We start from the raw sequence: 20,522 nt of genomic DNA, 5'->3' as shown, positions 1-20,522 counted from the left end.
TATTATATGATTAGCATAAAATCATGATAATGGAATATTTGAATACAAATAGCTATTTTCTGCTTTATTTAGAATGACTTGTGTTTTTATTTTATTGATGTAGTTTGGGATTTCTAATATTATTTTTAAATGGCATAACTTGGTACAAAGCAAGTCAGATTATTATATAAGATTTCATATGTTATGTAAGAATAATTCTCAACATAAGTTTTTACAACTTTTTAAGGAGTTAAATTTTAGATTAGCATAGCCTTAAAAAATGTTTAAATCACTTTGTATATTTTCATAAGAACCTTACAATAACCTTTTTCTCCTTTGTCATGGGAGATGTGTTCATGTTGCACCATTGTTTTGAATACGGAAATATAATTGTTTTACCTAGTGAAATGGAAGACTTAAAAAGATGCTAATCATTCTTTAAAAGGAGATAAAAAAGAAGATTAAGAAATTCGGATAAGCTGTTGTGTTGCCTTTTACTATGCTGCTGTTTCTTTTGATAGTTATTTTATTTAAAAAGTTTAGACTTACTTTTGAATCCTAGGAAGAATTTTTCACTTAAATCAGTAATTGTTTCTATATTAAAGGTACTGTAGAGAATAAGTACAGTTATTTTTAACATAAGTAGTTATATTGCAAGTAAATGTTCACTTAGGATACTTTGAATATGAATGGATTGGGGGAGGTATGTGTGCATCTACATATTATGTTTATTTTTAAGCATATTTGGAAACTTCAGAAATTATTTTATTAGCTCCTTCATTCAAAACGAATCTTTGATGTCACCCACCATCACTCAAACCTTTCATTGATAGGTAGCTTATTCTAAGTTGTTTCTTTGCTGAGCAGCTAAGTTTGTTAATGAAATTCTTATATCAAATTAACCAAAATTTAATAAATCATTTTTCAGTAATTGATCCTAGTTCTTTCATATTTTTATTTTGTAAATACTCACAAATAAAAGTAATAGGTTTACTCATGTTGGACACTGCTATGTGCTGTTAGAGAGTCTTACCTTTTCTTCTCATACAGGCCAGTCCCCAACTACTTACTGAGTACTGCTTATGTGTCCAGCATTGTTCTGGTTGTTAGATGTTTAAGACATCGTCTTTGATTACAAAAAATAGCAGTTACCATATTTTGAACTTCATTATATGTTGGAAACTGTTAAAAACATTACTTAAATTATCTAATTTAGTCTTCCTACATTTCTAGAAAATATGTTTTAATATCCTTATATAACTGGTGAAGGAAGTAGGGCCCAGAGGGAGCCTAAGTAGCCCAAGGTCATACTGGCAATAGAAGAGAGAGGAAGGATTCAGATCCATTCACTGTTTTTGATTCTAAAACCCATACACTTAACCTTTTATAATTTTTCTAAAAGCAAGTACAGTAGAAAATAAATCATTGCTGGAATAATTAGCGATTAAATTAGTATGCTGTTTATTATAGTAATGTTGATTTGGAGCCCTCAAGAAGAAAGTTATTGGTTGAGCTCTGAAATATACATTTTAGCCATTATTGATATAAATATTTCTATAACTATTACATATTTCTCTCCTTTGTTAAGAAGAATATATCAACTACATTTTAACTTTTTCTCTTTGGCTGGGGCCATCATGAATGTCGATTATTTTGTTGGAGGTGGGGGCAGAACAATTTATTACTACCATGTGTGACATTGGAGTGCTCTTTTGGATCTTATGTGCTATTTTCTTATACTCAGCTATCACTTTACATTGCAACTCTTATTCCTATATTTAGCAGTTCTTTTTTTACTTTTACTGTGCTATAAAATATAAACTATATAACTGGACTTGCTAATATTAGATGGAAAATAAATATCAATAGGTTGTGATTATGTAGAATTAAGGGCCCCTGCTGTCAATAATATATGTTACCTGTAGTGAATAAACTTGGTGATGATACATACTTTGAATCTTTATTGCCATTTTTTGGTGTGCTTACTTTTACGTCCTGGTTGTTTTCCAGATAGCATGGCCTCATAGCATATAGTTCAAGGTAGGCGAGGTATGACTTGATAGAGTTAGTATATATGTATACAACATGGACTGTAGGATTATATAAAGATAGATATTAAGGTACAAAATATGACTAATATGGACAAAATAACATTAAATAATATGCTAATTGCATAAGATATAGTCTAACTCTCTTTGTAGCTGAAAGCATGGCCTTTAGAGTCAGATCTGGATTTGAATCTTGACCCTGCCTCTTAGAAGTTTTTTGAGTTTGGACAAGTTGCCTTTTCTGAGAATGTTTTCTCATCTCTGCTAAAAATAACACTTGGGGAGTGAATAAAATGTAAAATATTTATTACAATTTTGGCACAGTTTGGCAGTATCTGTACCTAATACCTATATATATTAGGTGTTCTTTAGTGGTTATTTAAAACAACAGAAATGAGAGAAGGGAAAGATAAGTGTGAGGGGGGGGGGGGGGAATAAAAGAAAGTGGGGCATTGTTACAGCTTTGAAAGAACAGGATGTTGTTAAGAGAAATTGAGCGTAAATAAAGGCATTAAACATTTTATTGAGAGAGGAATAATAAGGATATAGAATTTTAGTATTCATATTGGATTCATTGTAAGGTGGGGGTAAGTTACTGAGGGCCTTGAAAACTGAGATATTAGATGCTTTTCTCTTTTTACATGTTAAAATACATAATGTTGTCAGAGAGCAGTAAATGTTCAGTTACTTTTTATTTAAAGAAAACAGATCCAAAAAATGTTTGTCATAATTGTATAGTCCTATACATTTTGATAAATTGAACACATGAATAAGCAGAACCCGGATCAAGAATCAGAATGCTGCAATACCTCAGAAGCTCCCATTCTGTCTCTTTCGAGGCACTACTTTCCTACACGAAAGATGCCACTATTTTGACTTCTAATACCATAGATTAGTTGGCCTGTTTTTGAACTTTCTGTGATACACTCATCCAGGTCTGCTTATATCTATCAGGTATGTGATGATATGGATATATTCTTTCCTTTTGAATGGGCAGTGGATTTGAATGAGTGGATAGAGTTTGGAATAATGACGTTAATTCCAACTTTATTTTAAAAATTTAAATCATTTTCTGAATATATTAGTCTTTTCCCTCTTTAGCCTGATCTTTTGCTTTAATAAGTTGTAGTCAATACATTAGATAGGTGAATTTTTATTTCTTAATGGTTGTTTAAAGAAAAAGTATAGGGGCTCCTGGGTGGCTCAGTGCGTTGAGCCTCTGCCTTCGGCTCAAGTCATGGTCTCAGGGTCCTGGGATCGAGCCCGCGTTGGGCTCTCTGCTCAGTGGGGAACCTGCTTCCCCCTCTCTCTCTGTCTGCTTCTCTGCCTACTTGTGATCTCTCTCTGTCAAATAAATAAATAAAATCTTTAAAAAAAAAAGAAAGAAAAAGTATAATCAGAACTCAATAAACTCAAAGCTACAGGTTAGAAAGAAGATTGGAAAAATTTAGAATTCCAGTGCAATAAAAGTTTTGTGTTGACCTAATAAAATTGGTGGAATGATTACTGAAATTGGTTAGTATTTCTATAGGAAAAAAAGGGAGGATGATAAACATTTCTTGGTCTTCACTTAAAATGATATGCTGATACAGAAATATCAGTGTGTTAATATTTTACATTTATAACATACAGTTTTAAGTATTAATCAAAGTTGAAAAGTTGTTAGAGTATAAAATAGAGATGCTTCTCCTTGAAGGAGCATAAATGTTTAAATGTCTTTTATGATTCTCTTTCTTAAGAGCTCAAAAGGGGCCATTAGAACACTTGTCTAATCCTGCTTCAGGTTTCAACATATGAGAGAGTAGTAAAGTAATGCAATTGATTTTTTTAGGAGACATAGTGGAACTTTATGAGGTTAAGTGAGAGTGCTGAAGACCTCATTGATAGTTATAAAGTGTCTTTTTTTTTTTTTTAAAGATTATTTATTTATTTATTTGACAGACAGAGATCACAAGTAGGCAGAGAGGCAGGCAGAGAGAGAGAAGGAAGCAGGCTCCCTGCTGAGCAGAGAGCCCGATGCGGGACTCGATCTCAGGACCCCGAGATCACGACCCGAGCCGAAGGCAGAGGCTTAAGCCACTGAGCCACCCAGGCACCCTAGTTATAAAGTGTCTTTAAGTGATTGTTTTTCTCTCTTTCCCTGTATTTCTTAATTTCTCTCATTGGTTTCTGTTTCTTTATTTCTAGTTTTTCTTCTTGTGATTTTAATATAATAGGACGTGCTATAGAAATGGACATTTGTCTTTTGCTGTACTTGATAATGTTTTATGTTCCTTAATTTAAAATATATTTTAACTGTTGAAGGTTTTTTTGTTTTTGCTTTTACTTCGTCATTGGATTATAGGGCTTTTCTTTCTCCCTGAGTTGGTGGTGCTTTAATAGAAAAAGATTCCATTGCTCATCTCTTGGTACTTGTCCCCAAGAAATTAGAACTGAGTATTGCATAGGAAATTGGTTAAATACTTGAAAGCAACGTAGCACTATGTGCTTAGCATAGATTAGTAGAATAAAGAACATTTTACTTATTTCAGTATGCAACAGCAAGAGTAAATGTGAAAGTGAAACAAGTATTCACTCTACTGAAGGTAAAGAAACTTCTGATGAAGTGCATTTTTTAAATGTTGATATTTTAAAAAATATTAGTATTCACTTTGTCTTAAATATTCAGAATGTTTAAAATGTTCATGTATCTACTCTGCGAATATGGGAAACAATAAATTTGGAATTCCCTGAAGGTGGGAACATAGTAATAACCTTCGAAGATCCTTGCTGATTCTGTCTAGACTATTTAGTTCATTGAGTATGGATTATTAGCTATCAAAAAATGCTTTGTTTTAGTGGTGAATTTTGAGTGAATGCTTGTTTAACAGTATTAATTAGGAATGACAAAATGCAGTAAATCTATATTTTGAACCATGTTTTTCAGGATTATATTACTTACTGCTCTTGTACACACCAGTACATCATATTTCCCCCCAACTATTTTAAATGATTTTTCCTAGAATAGTACTGAAGTAGTAAACTCTTGGCTGTCCAACGTGATCAGAGGTTGGTCTAAAATGATATTTTGATTATTTTGTGAAGGGTTTATCGAATGATGTGTTGTTTTAGCAGACAGTCTAGAAATTATATCCTTTGAAGTATATGTTTCCTTTAAGCAGTCCCCTTGGAAGGATATGTACTTTCTAGTGGTGATGTACCTGTTAGAAAGATTTTAAAAATTCTGCTTCTGAAGATTGCTAAAGCTTATAATACAGCCCTTTAAATTGCTGTTTGATTTTTCCTTTGGGGATGAATTGGAGTTCAGGAACTGGTCAAATATAAATTGTGGTCAAATATAATGGGGATTCATTAATTCATGGATTTATTCACTTACTAATTTGAAAAGAATTCATTGAGCACCTGGTATATTCTCAGCACCGTATTAAGAACTGGGATGTGTATGACAAGATGATTTTTCTAAGAAAAACGCTGCCACTATATGTGATGACTCCCATTGTAATCTAGTCCCTGGCTACTTCTACAATAATCTCATTGCCTAACTCTTTTCCTCTTATTCACTTTATTTGGCAAAACCTCCTCCTCGCCATTCATTCCTACCCATAGTCTTTTTTCAGAGCCAGAACCTTTGTACCTCTGTTAAATCCTGTCTGAATTGTTCTTCCCCCATATTTGGAGGCTTCCTTCCTCAGTTTGTGTAATTCTCTGTTCAACTCTCAGTTTATCAGTGAGGCCTTCTCTGATTGTTCTATCTAAAGTAGCCCTTATCTCCCTCATTTTCCATTCTTTTATATTGTTTTTTCTTCCATAGTCCTTGTCACTATTGCTATTACAGTATTGTTTATTGTCTCCAAAGAATGTAAGTTTTATGAGGACAAACACTCTTTTGTGTGTTCACCATTGTATTCTCAGTGCCTAGAACAGCCCCAGCACATTGTATGTACTTGATTCTGTATTTATTGGTGGAATAAATGTCTGTGAAGTTTATGTTTTAGTGTGAGGGCTCCAGATTGCTTACTTAACATCTTGACCGTATAGTCACTTATATCAACGTATCTATGTCTCAGACTTAATAATTATTGTTCTAAAAATCTTTCTATATATTTCATCTGGGCTAAGAGCAGTACTTTAATGGGGCCAAAGCAGGAACCCAGGAGACATCCTGGCCTCATTCCTTGTCCTTATTCTACACATCAAATCTGCTACCAGTCTGATGATAATGATTTTATCTCTGAAAAGTGTTAAATCTGTTAATTTTATTACTATTTTTTAAGATTTTATTTATTTAGAGAGAGTGCATGGTGGGGGCAGCAGAAGGGGAGGGAGAGGGAAAGGGCAAAGAATCTCAGGCAGACTGTACTGAGTGTGGACCCTGACAGGGGCTCCATCTCAGGGTCATGACCTGAGCCAAAACCAAGAGTAAATACTCAGCAGACTGAGCCACCCAGGCATCCTAATTATTTTTATTTCTGCTGCTGTGCCTTTATTTGGGCTACCATTTATTTTTCCTGGATGAGAGCATTGGCTTCTTAACTACTCTATCCATTCTAGTTCTATCTTCTCCCAATCTTTATTGTAGCTAGCAATAAGGTTTCCACATAAATTAATCTTAATATCCCCAGCAGGTTCAGTATCTTCCTTCTTTGGGCTTTTATACTATATAAAACTTTCTGTGTTACCTTTCTTACAACATTGTGATAATTTGTCCATGTCTGCCTTCCTCAGGCACAGTTGAAAAACATTTATGGACCTTTGCTATATGCAGGTTACCATTCCTTTCTTGGTGATTCAGTGGTGAAAAAGATTGTCTCTCTGTGGGTGAGGAGATTATATTCTAGTGGGGGAGAATGCAGACAAAAAACACGTGAAAACAAAGTAAAGGACTGATGCTCTGAATAGTGTGCAATTAGGTATCTGAAAGGGAGTTGAGTGGTAGTTGGGATTGTCAGAGAAAACTTCTTAGAGGCAGTGGTACTTTTGATTCAGGACTAATGAGGAGGCATAAAGTGAAGATATGGGGGGTGGGTCTACTTACTTCTTCCTAGTAAAAGAACGTGGTACAAAAGCCCAGAGATAAGAACAAATAGTGGTTAGTGCTCAATGAACCAGAGGGAGAAGAGAGAATGAGATTAGAGATTGTAGTATGCTTGCAAAGGGAAGCTATTAGAAGGTTAAGCAAGGGAGTGACATTATCTGATTATTTAGAAAGCTAACTCTTGATTGGTCTGTGGATAGTGGACTGAGGCCCCTGGGGAAACCTGTGCATGGCACATGTCACTAAATCAATGTTAATTGAATGAATAAGTGAATGAATTAATCCTTTCACTTTATATCCACTTTGAATCACATAAGACTTCAGTATTCAAGAGGAGAAAACCACAAAACCAACATTGTAGAAAGGATGGTTGCATTAAAATTGTGCTATGTGTGTCTAACCCTAATCACCTTAGTATTTTGAGTTAGCAAATAATGTTTGAGTTGTCATTAATGACAATTCCACCATGAGTGGAAATGCTGTATTCATTCATTTATTTATTCAGTTAATTACTGACTATATACCATAGACAGAGTATTCTGTTAAGTTTTCTGAAGTTTCAAGGTTGAGGTTACAAGATAAATCAGACCTTGCTTTTAAAAATTAGTTACTTGTCATTCAGAAAATGTAGACTGGTTGGTTAGCTAAACTTGATTGACAAATCAGGAGGCCAAGAAGGGAGTTACTAGCCTTCCCTGACCTTTGTAAAATATGATTCTGTTCATTTCACTTTCCTGCTGCTGTTGCTAGATGCTTCTTTCATTTAGATATTGAATCTATCATTGAAAGTATAAAGAAATAGGGAAAGTACAGGAATGGGAGCAGTTAATTTTATTTGTGGGAGAAATTAATTTTACCTTTATTCTCTTTAATGTTTTTAAATTTTTTATTCTGAATATGAGCTCTAAGCAGAATAGCTTACAGGCAGATTTTTGGGAAAATCTTGTCTTAATATCACAACTTCTACTTATGTATTTTTAAAATTGTACTTTCTTTTTAAAGTGAATGAGGTCCTTGCAACGTGTTCTTTTAGCATGTAGACTTTCAACTGTTTCAGCTGGTTAAGCTGAAAATTTTTATTTTTTTACCAAATTTTGCTTGTTGATTCTGTGCACATCTGTGCGTGATGATGATGATTATTATTATTTTATAGTACTCTTTACATCCAGTGTGGGGCTTGCATTCATAACCTCAAGATCAAGAGTTGCATGCTTTCCTGAATGAGCCATGCAGGTCCCTCTGTGGGTGAACATTTATTTAGTTGATATTTTTTATTTGCCAGACAATGTTCGAGGTCCTGAATATGAGTATGTGTGCTCTGCAGGGGTGCCCAGGGATCATGACATTCTTTCCCCTGAGCATCACTGAGGCTTCATAATCCTCAGTGTAGGATTTCTGGCAGTGTTAGGGGTGACACTAGACTAGAAACCTGTTTTACTATAACAAATATAATTCTATAATGTCTGGGTTTTGGTTTGTTAATCGAGGGATGTTTTGCACTTTTAGCAAATAAAGAAGGAGCAGTTAAGTTGTATTATTGTTTTTTACTGTTAGCATTTCCTGGGGAAAGTATTAGTTAAGTGCAGCAAGGACATTGTAATAGCCTAAAATAAATAAGAGAAATACTATGAAATATTTTGATTAGTGATCTGCTTTTAAAAAATACTTAGTAGGTAAAAGTATTTGAGTGGAATACTAACTAACACTCAAATTGAACACTCTCATGCTATGGAAGATTAATCGCTAGAAGTAGCATGCATGTGATTCTTTTTTTTTTTTTTAAGAATTTTTTTTATTTATTTGACAGATCACAAGTAGTCAGAGAGGCAGGCAGAGAGAGAGAGGAGGAAACAGGCTCCTGGCTGAGCAGAGAGCCCACTGCCCTGAGACCATGACCTGAGCTGAAGGCAGAGGCTTTAACCCACTGAGCCACCTAGGCGCCCCGCATGCATGTGATTCTTAACTGATAATGTTATTTCTTCATTTGATATTTCTCCCTTGATCTGAACTGAGCATTTTTAATAAGCCAAGCTTTGCACTAAAGAAGGGCTTCATGGTTTATGAACTAGTGTTGTTGAAGTTTACTGGTGTGGAAGCTTAAAGCTGAAGCTGAATAAGCACCTAGAGTTAGTTGGCAGACACCTTAGAGATGACTTAATGTAGTGAGACTTTTTTAAAAAAGAAAAGGGCTCTGTACATACTAACAAGGTTGCAACTATTACTGTACTTTGAGGAGACTTATGACAATATTAAGCAAGTTGTTTGAGATGAACTGGTTAGAAACGACCCCCATTGTCTTTATTATTTGTTTACATACATTTAAACACATAAAATAGGAATTGCAAATTATTTCCAACCTTTTTGGTAATTTGTACAGGTCTGAATGAACTACTGTTTACTTTTATAGCACTGTATTTTTCTTATAATACCAATTTAAGTTATTTTGCCTATAAGGTAAACAAATTGTTTCTTTTTTGAAAATATACATTCCTAATTATTACCGTGAAATGAAAACTGTTTGTAGTAGGGGAGATCTAGATTCAAATTCTTGCCATAATATTACAGGGAAATATCTGACATACTATTTAATTTTCTGAGCCTAAATTTTCTTAAATGTGGGAAGGGATATAATGTGCATCTTGCAAGATTATAAATACTAAATGAGGAAACTTGTTTAAAGAAGTTAGCATTGTATCTGGCAAATACTTAGGTAAAAATCCAGAGGAAAGATGTTATTAAATAAATAATAGTTATCCATTCTTTTGATCATGGACATTTGGGTTGTTTGTAGTTTCTTGTTATTATAAATAATTATAAACAATGATTTTCTACATGGTCTTATATGTGAATTGTGATACTCCTACCTAAATTTCTCTAGGTTATATAACTTGGTATAGTAGAACCACTGCTTATATTATATATATTTATATATCTGTATATGGCTTTATATCTCCTGTATCTATATCCTCATAGGAGCAATATCTAAGACTTGCTCCAGAATCATACTTTTGTCAACACTTGGGATTATCAGCTTTTATTAAAAATACTGTATTATGAAAATTATTAAACATAGACTTAAGTAGAGAAAAAAGTATAGGAACCCTCATGTATTGCTCACCCTACTTCAACTATTATAAACATATAGGAAAATCTTATTTCAGCTGTTTATCCTCCTTTCCACCTCATGGATAATTTTAAAACAAATGCCAGGCATCTAATAATTTCATTTGTAGATAACATCAGTTGTATCTCTAAGGGATAGGGAGTTTTAAAATCTATAACTAACGGATAAAGATTCTAAGGGATATATCTCTAAGGGATATGGACTTTTAAAATCTATAACTACAATACCATTAACACAAGTAAATTAACAATAATTTCTTTATCTCATCTAATGTTCAGATTTTCCTGACTGTCTTATAGATTTCTTTTTCTTTAACAGATACCATTTTGAGTCAGGATTCATACAAGATTCTTACACTTTTGATTATTTTTATTTTCTTAGTATGTAAAAAAAAAAAAAAAAAAGCAAACTGTCCATCAAATTGCTTTTATTTCTGGATAGTTTGTCTTCTTTCTGTAATAACAATTTTTGCTTCGGTTTTAAACATTTTTAGTAAAATAAGTTTACATGTTTATTCGCATCCTACTTTGGGATTTATTGGGCATCCTGATTCTAAGTATTTCATGTCTTTGAACAATTCAAAAAATTCTTAGTATTTGACTTTTTAAGTATTGCATCTTCTGCATTTTTCTTTCCATTAGAAATTCTTATTAAATGTATGTTAGGCTTTCCCATTATCTTTCTTGTTTTTTTAAGCTCTTTCATGTATTTCATCTCCTTTTCTTGTGGGCCACATTCTGTATAAAACTTCAGATGTGTCTTTCAGTTAATTATTAATTCTCTTCTTAGCTGTGTTTATTTGGTTTATCCCCCCACTGAGTTTTTATTTTAATCATAATTATTTAAAGAAATTATGCTTGGATGTTTGTAATTTTTTAAGTAAGTGCTCTCTTGAATCTTTTATTTTCAGTCCTTTTTCTTTGAATTGGAGGTTTGTTAAGTTGTAGCTTCCAAATCTCACAGATACAGCTTGCGAATGCTGCACGACATAGCCATGCTCATCTGAGCATTGCCTATGACAGCTTTGATGCTGTAGCTGCCGAGTTAAGTAGTTGTGACAGAGATCGAATGGCCTTCAAAGCTTAAAATACTGACAGTCTCACCCTTTGTGGCACAAGTTTGCCAATATGGTCCTACTCCCCCCAACCCCTGCTGCCTTAGATATATAAAACATTATTATTTTATTTTTTATATATATATATATGATAACTCTAGTATTTCAAGCCTTTGTAGATTGTTTTGTTGTTTATTGTTTCTGTTTATAATGTCTTATTTTCATGTTTCCTTCTGTGTTTATGATTTTTGCTTGTGCCCTTTAAATTTGTTAGGTTACCCAGGCTAAGTGCGGGTACCTGGTTGGGTGAGTGGGTTATGGGGGCTGGTTGATGGTTGAGTTTGCTTTTTCTACTGCCTGGGAGTATGGTAGACCAGGGGCTACTTTTTTTAAAAATTAAAAAAAAATTTTTTTTAATTTTTTATTTTATTTTATTTTATTTTTTTTTAAGATTTTATTTATTTATTTGTTAGAGAGAGAGAGAGAGAGAGAGCATGAGCACAGGCAGACAGAGGGAGAAGCAGGCTCCCCGCTGAGCAAGGAGCCCCATGTGGGACTCGATCCCAGGACGCTGAGATCACGACCTGAGCCAAAGGCAGCCGCTTAACCAACTGAGCCACCCAGGCGTCCCAAAAAATTTTATTTTTTTTAATCATGGTAAGTGTATTCTTTAATCACCATCATCCCATCCAACTTCCCCTCTGGCAACCATCAGTTTGTTCTCTATAATTAAGAGTCTCTTTCTTAGTTTGTCTCTCTCTTCTCTCTCTCTCTTTTTTGTTTGTTTGTTTGTTTTTGTTTATTTATTTCTTAAATTCTACATATGAGGAGTGCCTGAGTGGCTCAGTCAGTTGGGCGTCTGCCTTCAGCTCTGGTCACGGCCCCAGGGTCCTGGGATTGAACCTGCTTCTCTCTCTCCCTCTGCCTGCCACTCCTGTTTGTGTTCTCTCTCTGTCAAATAAATAAATAACATCTTTTAAATAAATTCTGCATATAAGTGAGATCACATACTATTTTTCTTTCTTTTATTTTGCTTAGCATTATACTTTCTAGCTCTATCCATGTTGCAAATGGCAAAAATTCATTTTTTATGGCTGAGTAATATTCCATTATATATACATATATTCCATTATACACACATACACACACCATATCTTCTTCCATTCACTTATTGATGGGTACTTGGGCTGCTTCCATAGTTTGGCCATTGTAAATAATGCTGCAATAAACATCGGGGTGTTACGTATCCCTTTGAATTAGTGTTTTTGCATTTTCTGAGTAAATACCCAATAGTGTGATTACTGGATCATAGGGTAGTACTATTTTTAATTTTTTTGAGGAACCTCTGTACTGTTTTTCATAATGGATGCACCAGTTTGCATTCGCACTAATAATGTAAGAGGGTTTCATCTTCACATCCTTTCCACCACTTTTTTTCTTATGTTGCAGATTTTATGCATTTTGACAGGTGTGAGGTGATCTCATTGTAGTTTTGATTTGCAGTTCCCTAAGTGATTTTGAGCATCTTTTCATGTGTGTGTCTTCAAAGAAATGACTGTTCATGTCTTCTATTTTTATTGGATTATTTGTTTTTTTGGTGTTGAGTTTTATCAGTTATTTATTTATTTTGGACACTACCTCTTTATTGCATATGCCATTTGCAAATATATTCTCCCATTCAGTAGGTTCCTTTCAGTTTATTGTTTCCTTCACTGTGAACACTTTTTAAAAAATATTTATTTTATGTATATATATGTAAAGAGAGAGAATGGGAGAAAGGAGGGACGGAGGGAGAAAGAGTCTTAAGCAGACTCCATGCTAAATGTTGAGTCCAATGTGGGGCTTGATTCACAACCCCAGGATCATGATCTGAGCTCACCCAAGAGTCAGATGGTTAACCAGTTGCACTACCCAGACACCCCTAGAAACATTTTATTTTGATGTAGTCCCAATAGTTTATTTTGCTTTTATTTCCCTTGCCTCAGAAGATATATCTACAAAAATATTGCTATGGCAAATGTCAGAGACGTTACTGCCTGTGCTCTTTTCAAGGAGTTTTATGATTTCAGGTCTCACATTTAGATCTTTAATCCATTTTTACTTTATTTTTGTGTGTGGTGAAACAAAGTGGTTCATTTTCGTTCTTCACATGTAGCTCTCTAATCTTCCCAGCACATTTGTTGAAGAGACTTATATTCAGCAAGGGGCTACTTTAAATTAAAATTCTCATGTTGGATTTTTTTGGACCATGCAAAAGAGTACATACATCTAAGTTCCAAAGCCTTGTACAGTGGCTTCAAAATCTCAGGGAAGTCTTTATTCGTTTTGTTTTCAGCTTTACCCAGAGGTACTCTTCTTTGCTATCTACATCTGTCTGATGCATGTGCTTCCAATTCACACTTTTTCCTGGGAGAGTAGTCTTTTCTTAAGGTCTGATTTTGTACAAGATGGATTTCTTTCTTTTTTTTTTTAAGATTTTATTTATTTGAGAGAGAGGGAGCTCGAGATGCACACAAACAGGGGAGGGGCAGAGGGAGCAGACTCCCTGCTGACCAGAGAGCCTGATAAGGGGCTCAATCCAGGACTTTGGATCATGACCTGAGCCAAAGGCAGACACTTAAATGACTGAGCTACCCAGTCGCCCTGTACAAGATCGATTTCTTGTCTTGTACTTGTCCAGGGATGAGCCGTAGTCTTTAAGTCCTACATTTAAGCTCTAGAGCAGTGTTTCTCAAACTTTAATGTTGTACTGGAGAGCCCCAAGATCACCCCAGGTTTGATAATTTTGAGGGCTCATTATGGCAAAAGATTACAAAGCAAAATCAGCTTAGGGAAAAAGGTACATTTGGTAAAATGAGGGAAACCAGGTGTAAGCTTCTAGTATCTTCTTCCTGTGGGGTCATTCCTCTCCAGCAACAGATTGTGAGAACAAGTGAAATATTGTACAACAGGAATTTTGTTAGAATCTCAGTCCCCAGGGTTTTTTTTGAGGATTTGTCAAGTAGGTACCTTTCATCTGGCAGGTAACAAAATTCCAGACTCACAGAAGAAAAGCTGGTATTCAGCATAAACCATATTGTTTGTGTAAATAGTTTAGGCCCAGTGAGCCACTCTCATCAGATAGGGTGGTGGAAACCCTCCCCAGATTTGTTTCTAGATTCCAGCCAAGAGCCAACCTTGTAAGTTAAGCAGACCTTTTTTTTTTTTTTTTTTTTTCAATTTAAAGATTTTACTTATTTGTTTGAGAAGGAGAGAGAGCATCAGTGATGGAGAGAGGCACAGGGAGAGAGAGAAGCAGACTCTCTGCTGAGCCCAGAGCCAGACGTGGGGCTTGATCCTAGGACTCTGGGATCATTACCTTAGCCAGCGGCAGACGCTTAACCAACTAGCCACCCAGGCACCCCTTAACCCATTGAGCAGACCTTTTAAAGGAAAAGCAGTTAGGCCTGCTATTAATTTTTTTCTGGCTAAATGTACAAATGAAGCACCTGAGGATTTTGTTTTAATGAAGAGTCAGATTCAGTAGGTGTAGGAGGGCCCAACATTTGGCATTTCTAATCACATTCAAGTAATACCCATGTTGGTAGATTGCAAATGTACTTTGGTAGCCAGGTAGTTACTCTGAAAGCTTGAAGTCGTCCTTTCTATTAAGTGTTTTTTATTCTAAATGACATGTTTTTATTTTGAATAGTGGGAAAATTTTTTTGTTGATGGTTAAATTCTCTGTGTGGACAACCAGTAGTTATTTCTGGAGTGATGTAGTTTATTTCTTACTAAACTATCAAACTTGAATAAAGAGATCTAAATTTATACCTCAGTATTTCCATAATTTTGTGTCACTGGGAACATGGAAAAAAAAGACAGTTTTAGTGACTGTTACAGAAAAGGGTACAAGGTCTAGAATGTTGGTAGTATTAATTGTACAGTCCTACAGTCTCTTACCCACAACTTGAAAACCCAAGAATTCTGAAAATGAAAACTATTTTCATGAATAACTTGACCTGAGAAAACCTAACCTGACCTAAATTCATTTGGCAAAAAAAACCTGACCAGCATTTGTATTATCTCAGTGTGTCTACTCATAGCTTTTACCTAAAAAATATTCTTGTGGGTGAATATGCAGTGCTGCCTCAAACCCTTCTGGGTATGGTGCATCTGTGGTAAATACTACATTTTGAAATAAATATATTTGAATTCCTAACCCTATCTGACCCCAGGTTTTCACATGAAGCATCATGGTCCTTTAGTGGAAATATGGAAAACAAATATGTCTCAAAAGTATTATCAAAATGCATAAAGAAATATAAAAATATTAACAATTAGTGGATCATATTCAAACCTCCTGTTTATGCAAGATGTAACCTAAGAAATGCATTATACTGGTTTCATTTGTAGTAATTCATAGCTTTTGAAGGTTAATTCAAAGAGAATTTGTAAATATGCTTTTAGATTTTGATTATTGGTGTTAATGCAATTATTTATGCATGACTAAGTGAAATGTGAGGAAGAATAACAAGTAGTAAACTTGTAATTAGAGGATCTGTTTACACTTGTATTACACAACTTAATTGTGTATTACTGTTTTTTTGCCCGATTATGATCATCATTGTCCAGTGTTGATAAAAAAGCTTAACTTCTCATTTTTTACTTTGATGCATGGGACTCCAGATTAGCCAGTATGTTTTTGTTTTGATAATTTTAGGTGAGTTTTGTCTTATTTGGTGTATAGAAATGATTTTACTTAAACATAAAAACATAATGCGAAATATGGTAATATCTGCAAATTACTGATTCATAATTTAGTAATATATAAAAACATGATGATACTGTAGTAGTGTGGTATAAGAATGCTCAGGAGAATGGCGCAGTTTCATTCTTCTGCATGTGGCTGTCCAAATTTTCCCAGTACCATTTATTGAAGAGACTTGTCTTTTTTCCATTGGATGTTCTTTCCTGATTTGTCAAAGATTAGTTGACCATAGAGTCAGGGGTCCATTTCTGGGGTCTCTATTGTGTTCCATTGATCTATGTGCCTGTTTTTGTGCCATTACCATGCTGTCATGATGATCATAGCTTTGTAATATAGCTTGAAGTTAGGCATTGTGATGCCCACAGTTTTAGTTTTCTTTTTCAACAATCCTCTGGCAATTTGGGGTCTTTTCTGGTTCCATACAAATTTTAGGATTGTTTGTTCCAGCTCTGTGAAAAATGTCGATGGTATTTTGATAGGGATTGCATTGAAAGTATAGATTGCTCTGGGCAGCATAGACATTTTCACAATATTTATTCTTCCAATCCATGAACATGGAATGTTTTTCCATCTTTTCTTGTCTTCCTCCATTACTTTTATAAGTGTTTTGTAGTTTCTAGAGTATAGATCTTTTATCTCTTCGGTTAGGTTTAGTCCTAGGTATCTTACGATTTTTGATGCTATTGTAAATGGAATTGATTCCTTAATTTCTCTTTCTTTAGTCACATTGTTTATGTATAGAAACACAACTGATTTCTGTGCATTTATTTTGTGTCCTGTCATGGTGCTGAATTGCTGTGTGAGTTCTAGTAGTTTGGGGGTAGAGTCTTTTGGGTTTTTCACATGAAGTGTCATGTCATCTGCTAAGAGAGAGTTTGACTTCTTCTTTGCCAGTTTGAATGCCTTTTATTTCTTTTCATTGTCTGACTGCTGAGGCTAGGACTTCTAGTACTATGTTGAAAAATAATGGCGAGAGTGGGCATCCGTTTGTGTTCCTGACCTTAAGGGAAAAGCTCTCTTTTTTCCCATTGAGAATTTTCTTATGCCATAAACAAAGATAAACTCAAAATGGATGAAAGACCTCAGTGTGAAACAGGAATCCATCAAAGTCCTGGAGGAGAACATAGGCAGTAACCTCTTCAATATCGGCCACTTAAGCCATTAAGTCATGTCACTAAAGGCTAGGAAACAAAAGCTAAGTCAGACAACAGTCAACAAAGCTAAGAGGCAACCCACAGATGGGGAGAACATATTTGCAAATGACATTATGGATAAAGGGCTGGTATCCAAGATTTATAAAGAATTTCTCAAACTCAACACCCAGAAAACAAATAATCCAGTCAAGAAATGGGCAGAAGATATGAACAGGCACTTATCCAAAGAAGACATACAAATGGCTAACAGACACATGAAAAAATGTTCAACATCACTAAGTCATCAGGGAAATACAAATTAAAACCACAATGAGATGCCACTTTACACCAGTTAGAATGGCAAAAATTAACATGACAGGAAACAACAAATGTTGACGAGGATGTGGAGAAAGGGGTACCATCTTATACTGTTGGTGGGAATGCAAGATGGTACAGCCACTCTGGAAAACAGTATGGAGGTTCCTCAAAATTTGAACATAAAGCTACCCTAGTACCTAACAGTTGCACTACTAGGTAAGTGAAAAGAAGGGGCACATGCATCCCAATGTTCATAGCAGCAATGTCCGCAATAGCCAAACTGAAAGGAGCCGAGATGTTCTTCAGCAGAATAGATAAAGAAGATGTGGTTTATATATATAATGGAATATTACTCAGCCATCATAAAGGATGAATACCAACCATTTTCATCGACAAGGATGGAACTGGAGGGTATTATGCTAAGTGAAATAAGTCAAGCAGAGAAAGATAATTATCATATGGTTTCATTCATACATGGAGCATAAGAAATAGCGTGGAGGACCACAGGGGAAAGGAGGGAAAATGAAAACTGAATGGGAAGAAATCAGAGAGGGAGACAAACCATGAGAGACTCTGGACTCTGGGAACCAAACTGAAGGTTACAGAAGGGAAGGGAGTGGGGGAATGGGGTAATCCAGTGATGGGTATTAAGGAGGGCATGTGTGGTGATGACCACTGGGTGTTATATACAACTAAAGAATTGTTGAACACTACATCAAAAACTAATGATGTACTGTATGTTGGCTAACAACATAATGAAAAAATAATGGTGAGGATGATAAAAAAAGAAGAAGTAGTGCTTAAGATAGATACACTAAGAAGTCTCAGGGATATTTGGTAATGACCTGGATGTAATTTTCTATTTCATACAGTTACTGTTGTCTCAAAAAGGACATTTTGGAAACTTTTTTTTGTTAAGGATGAATGAGATTATTGGACATGATGAATTTGAGGTAGACCAAACACAAGAGTGAGCTATGGTGCTTTATTTGAAGATTAAGTCCAGAATTGAGATTTTGAGGCATTGTTCACTTAAAAATTAAAATCGAATTTGTTAGAGTTATGGAGACAATGAGAAGAGAAACCTGAGAAATAGGAAAGAAGACTAAAGCAGTACAATTACAGACACCAAGGAAGAGAAGGTGGATTTGGCTATCATTGGCCAGTACTATAATGGAAAAGTCAGGGAGTTTGAAAAGTGAGAAAAAGCTCTTGAATTGGACAAGTAGTAAACTTGAAAACAGGTTTATTGGAACAGTGGCCTAGATTGGTCAAGTTTAGGAGATGATGAGGTAGGAATTAATTAATTTGAATCCCAGAGAGATTTGGTAAAAGAAGTAATGTCACTTCAAAAATGGAAAACAGTGGCAGGAGCATTTTTTTTTATTAAAGATTTTATTTATTCATTTGTCAGAAAGCACAAGCAGGGGGAGCAGCATGGAGAGGGAGAAGCAGACTCCCTGGTGAGCAGGGAGCCCAACGAAGGGCTCCATCCCAGGACCCTGAGATCATGACCTGAGCTGAAGTCTAATGCCCAACCAACTGCACCACCCAGGCACCCTGAAGCTTTTTTTTTTTTTTTTTTTTTTAAAGATAGATAAAAGAGCTAGTGAAGAGAGATGAATGAGAAATAGTGAATAACTAATGGTAGAAATCTTAGAATGAAATAAATTGTAGAACAAGAATACAAATGGGAGATATTAGATAATAACATTTCTAACCCATGCTAAAGTAAATGTCCTGCTGCCAAAGTGAATTTGTACCCTTTTGCTCCTTTATTAGTTTCAAAGAGGTAAGCCCTTCATTACATTCATAGAAGCCACCTGTCAGACAAGTGATCTGAACTATAAATAGTCATGTTTCATAGAGAAAAATAGAAACATGAAAGTAGCTGTACAAGCAAAATGTACAACTAACTTCTAAATAATTCTAATAGATTGGGTGTATATCACAGTTATCTCAGCCTTTAGACTCAGCTGTTCTATTTCACAGGTTTCATTTATATAGTGAATTGTTTCAGAGGCAAACAGGATTTTTCTCATATAATAAAAGTTTCCTACTTAGGGGACTGTGTAAATCTAATAATTTTATAGGTGTCTTTGTAAGTATAATAGATTAAGACACAGAAATTTTTGCACAGCATCCAGTGATTGTAATCTAAAGAGTGCCTGGGTGGCTCAGTCAGTTAAGCATCTGCCTTCAACTCAAGTCATGATCCCACTACCCTGGGATCAAGTCCTACCTCAGGCTCCCTGCTTAGCAGGGAATCTCCTTTTCCCTCTCTCTGCCACTCTCCCCTACCTGTGTTCTCTTTCTCCCTGTCAAATAAATATATCTTTAAAAAAAAAAAATCTTTGGGGCGCCTGGGTGGCTGTGGGTTAAGCCGCTGCCTTCAGCTCAGGTCATGATCTCAGAGTCCTGGGATCGAGCCCCGAGTCCGGCTCTCTGCTCAGCAGGGAGCCTGCTTCCTCCTCTCTCTCTCTGCCTGCCTCTCTGCCTGCTTGTGATCTCTCTCTGTCAAATAAATAAAATCTTTAAAAAAAAAATCTTTATATAGTAATTGCTTTTAGTTAATTTTACTGTCTTAGAAAATGCTCCCCCCACAAAACTATTGGATATGGATATAAACAGTATGTTGGAAAGGGAATTCAGAGTAACAATTATCCAGGCAATGACTAGGTTGGAGAAAACCAATAGTGACAACATAGAATCTCTAAAGGTAGAAGTGAGAGCCGATCTGGCAGAAGTTAAAAATGCTATCAGTGAGGTCCAATCTAATCTAAATACTCTAACAACTAGGGTAACCAAGGCAGAAGATAGAATTAGTGATCTAGAAGACAAACTGATAGAAAAGAAGGATCAGGAGGAGGCCTAAAACAGTTAGAAGCCATGAAAACAGAATTAGGGAAATAAATGATGCCAGGAAACATTCCAGTGTCAGAATTATTGGGATCCCTGAGGGGGTGGAGAGAGAGAGAAGACTAGAAGATATAGTTGAACAAATTCTGGATGAAAATCTCCCCAGTCTGGGGAATGGGACAGTGTTCATGTCCTAGAGGCAGTAGAACACATCAACGAAAT

At 35.2% G+C, this 20,522-nt stretch overlaps 1 protein-coding gene and 1 long non-coding RNA gene across 10 annotated transcripts in view; one reads left to right on the top strand and one right to left on the bottom strand.

Moving 5' to 3' along the window:
* The window catches only part of RICTOR (RPTOR independent companion of MTOR complex 2), a 141,424-nt gene that overhangs the window by 10,006 nt on the left and 110,896 nt on the right, over nt 1-20,522 (top strand). The window contains exon 2 of one of the 9 annotated variants that reach the window (XM_047731254.1): nt 1,990-2,019. The exons of the other annotated variants lie outside the window; for them this stretch is intronic. The gene's annotated coding sequence lies outside the window, so the exon portion shown is untranslated. The remainder of the gene's footprint in view (nt 1-1,989; nt 2,020-20,522) is intronic. 9 annotated transcript variants of the gene reach the window in all.
* The window catches only part of LOC125100814 (uncharacterized), a 41,075-nt gene that overhangs the window by 8,862 nt on the left and 11,691 nt on the right, over nt 1-20,522 (bottom strand). The window lies entirely within an intron of this gene.

Source organism: Lutra lutra, chromosome 5 (genome assembly GCF_902655055.1).
Source record: "Lutra lutra chromosome 5, mLutLut1.2, whole genome shotgun sequence".
Classification (NCBI taxonomy): domain Eukaryota; kingdom Metazoa; phylum Chordata; class Mammalia; order Carnivora; family Mustelidae; genus Lutra; species Lutra lutra.
The sequence above is the reverse complement of the archived record's forward strand: the minus strand, read 5'-3'. Positions and strand labels throughout refer to the sequence as shown.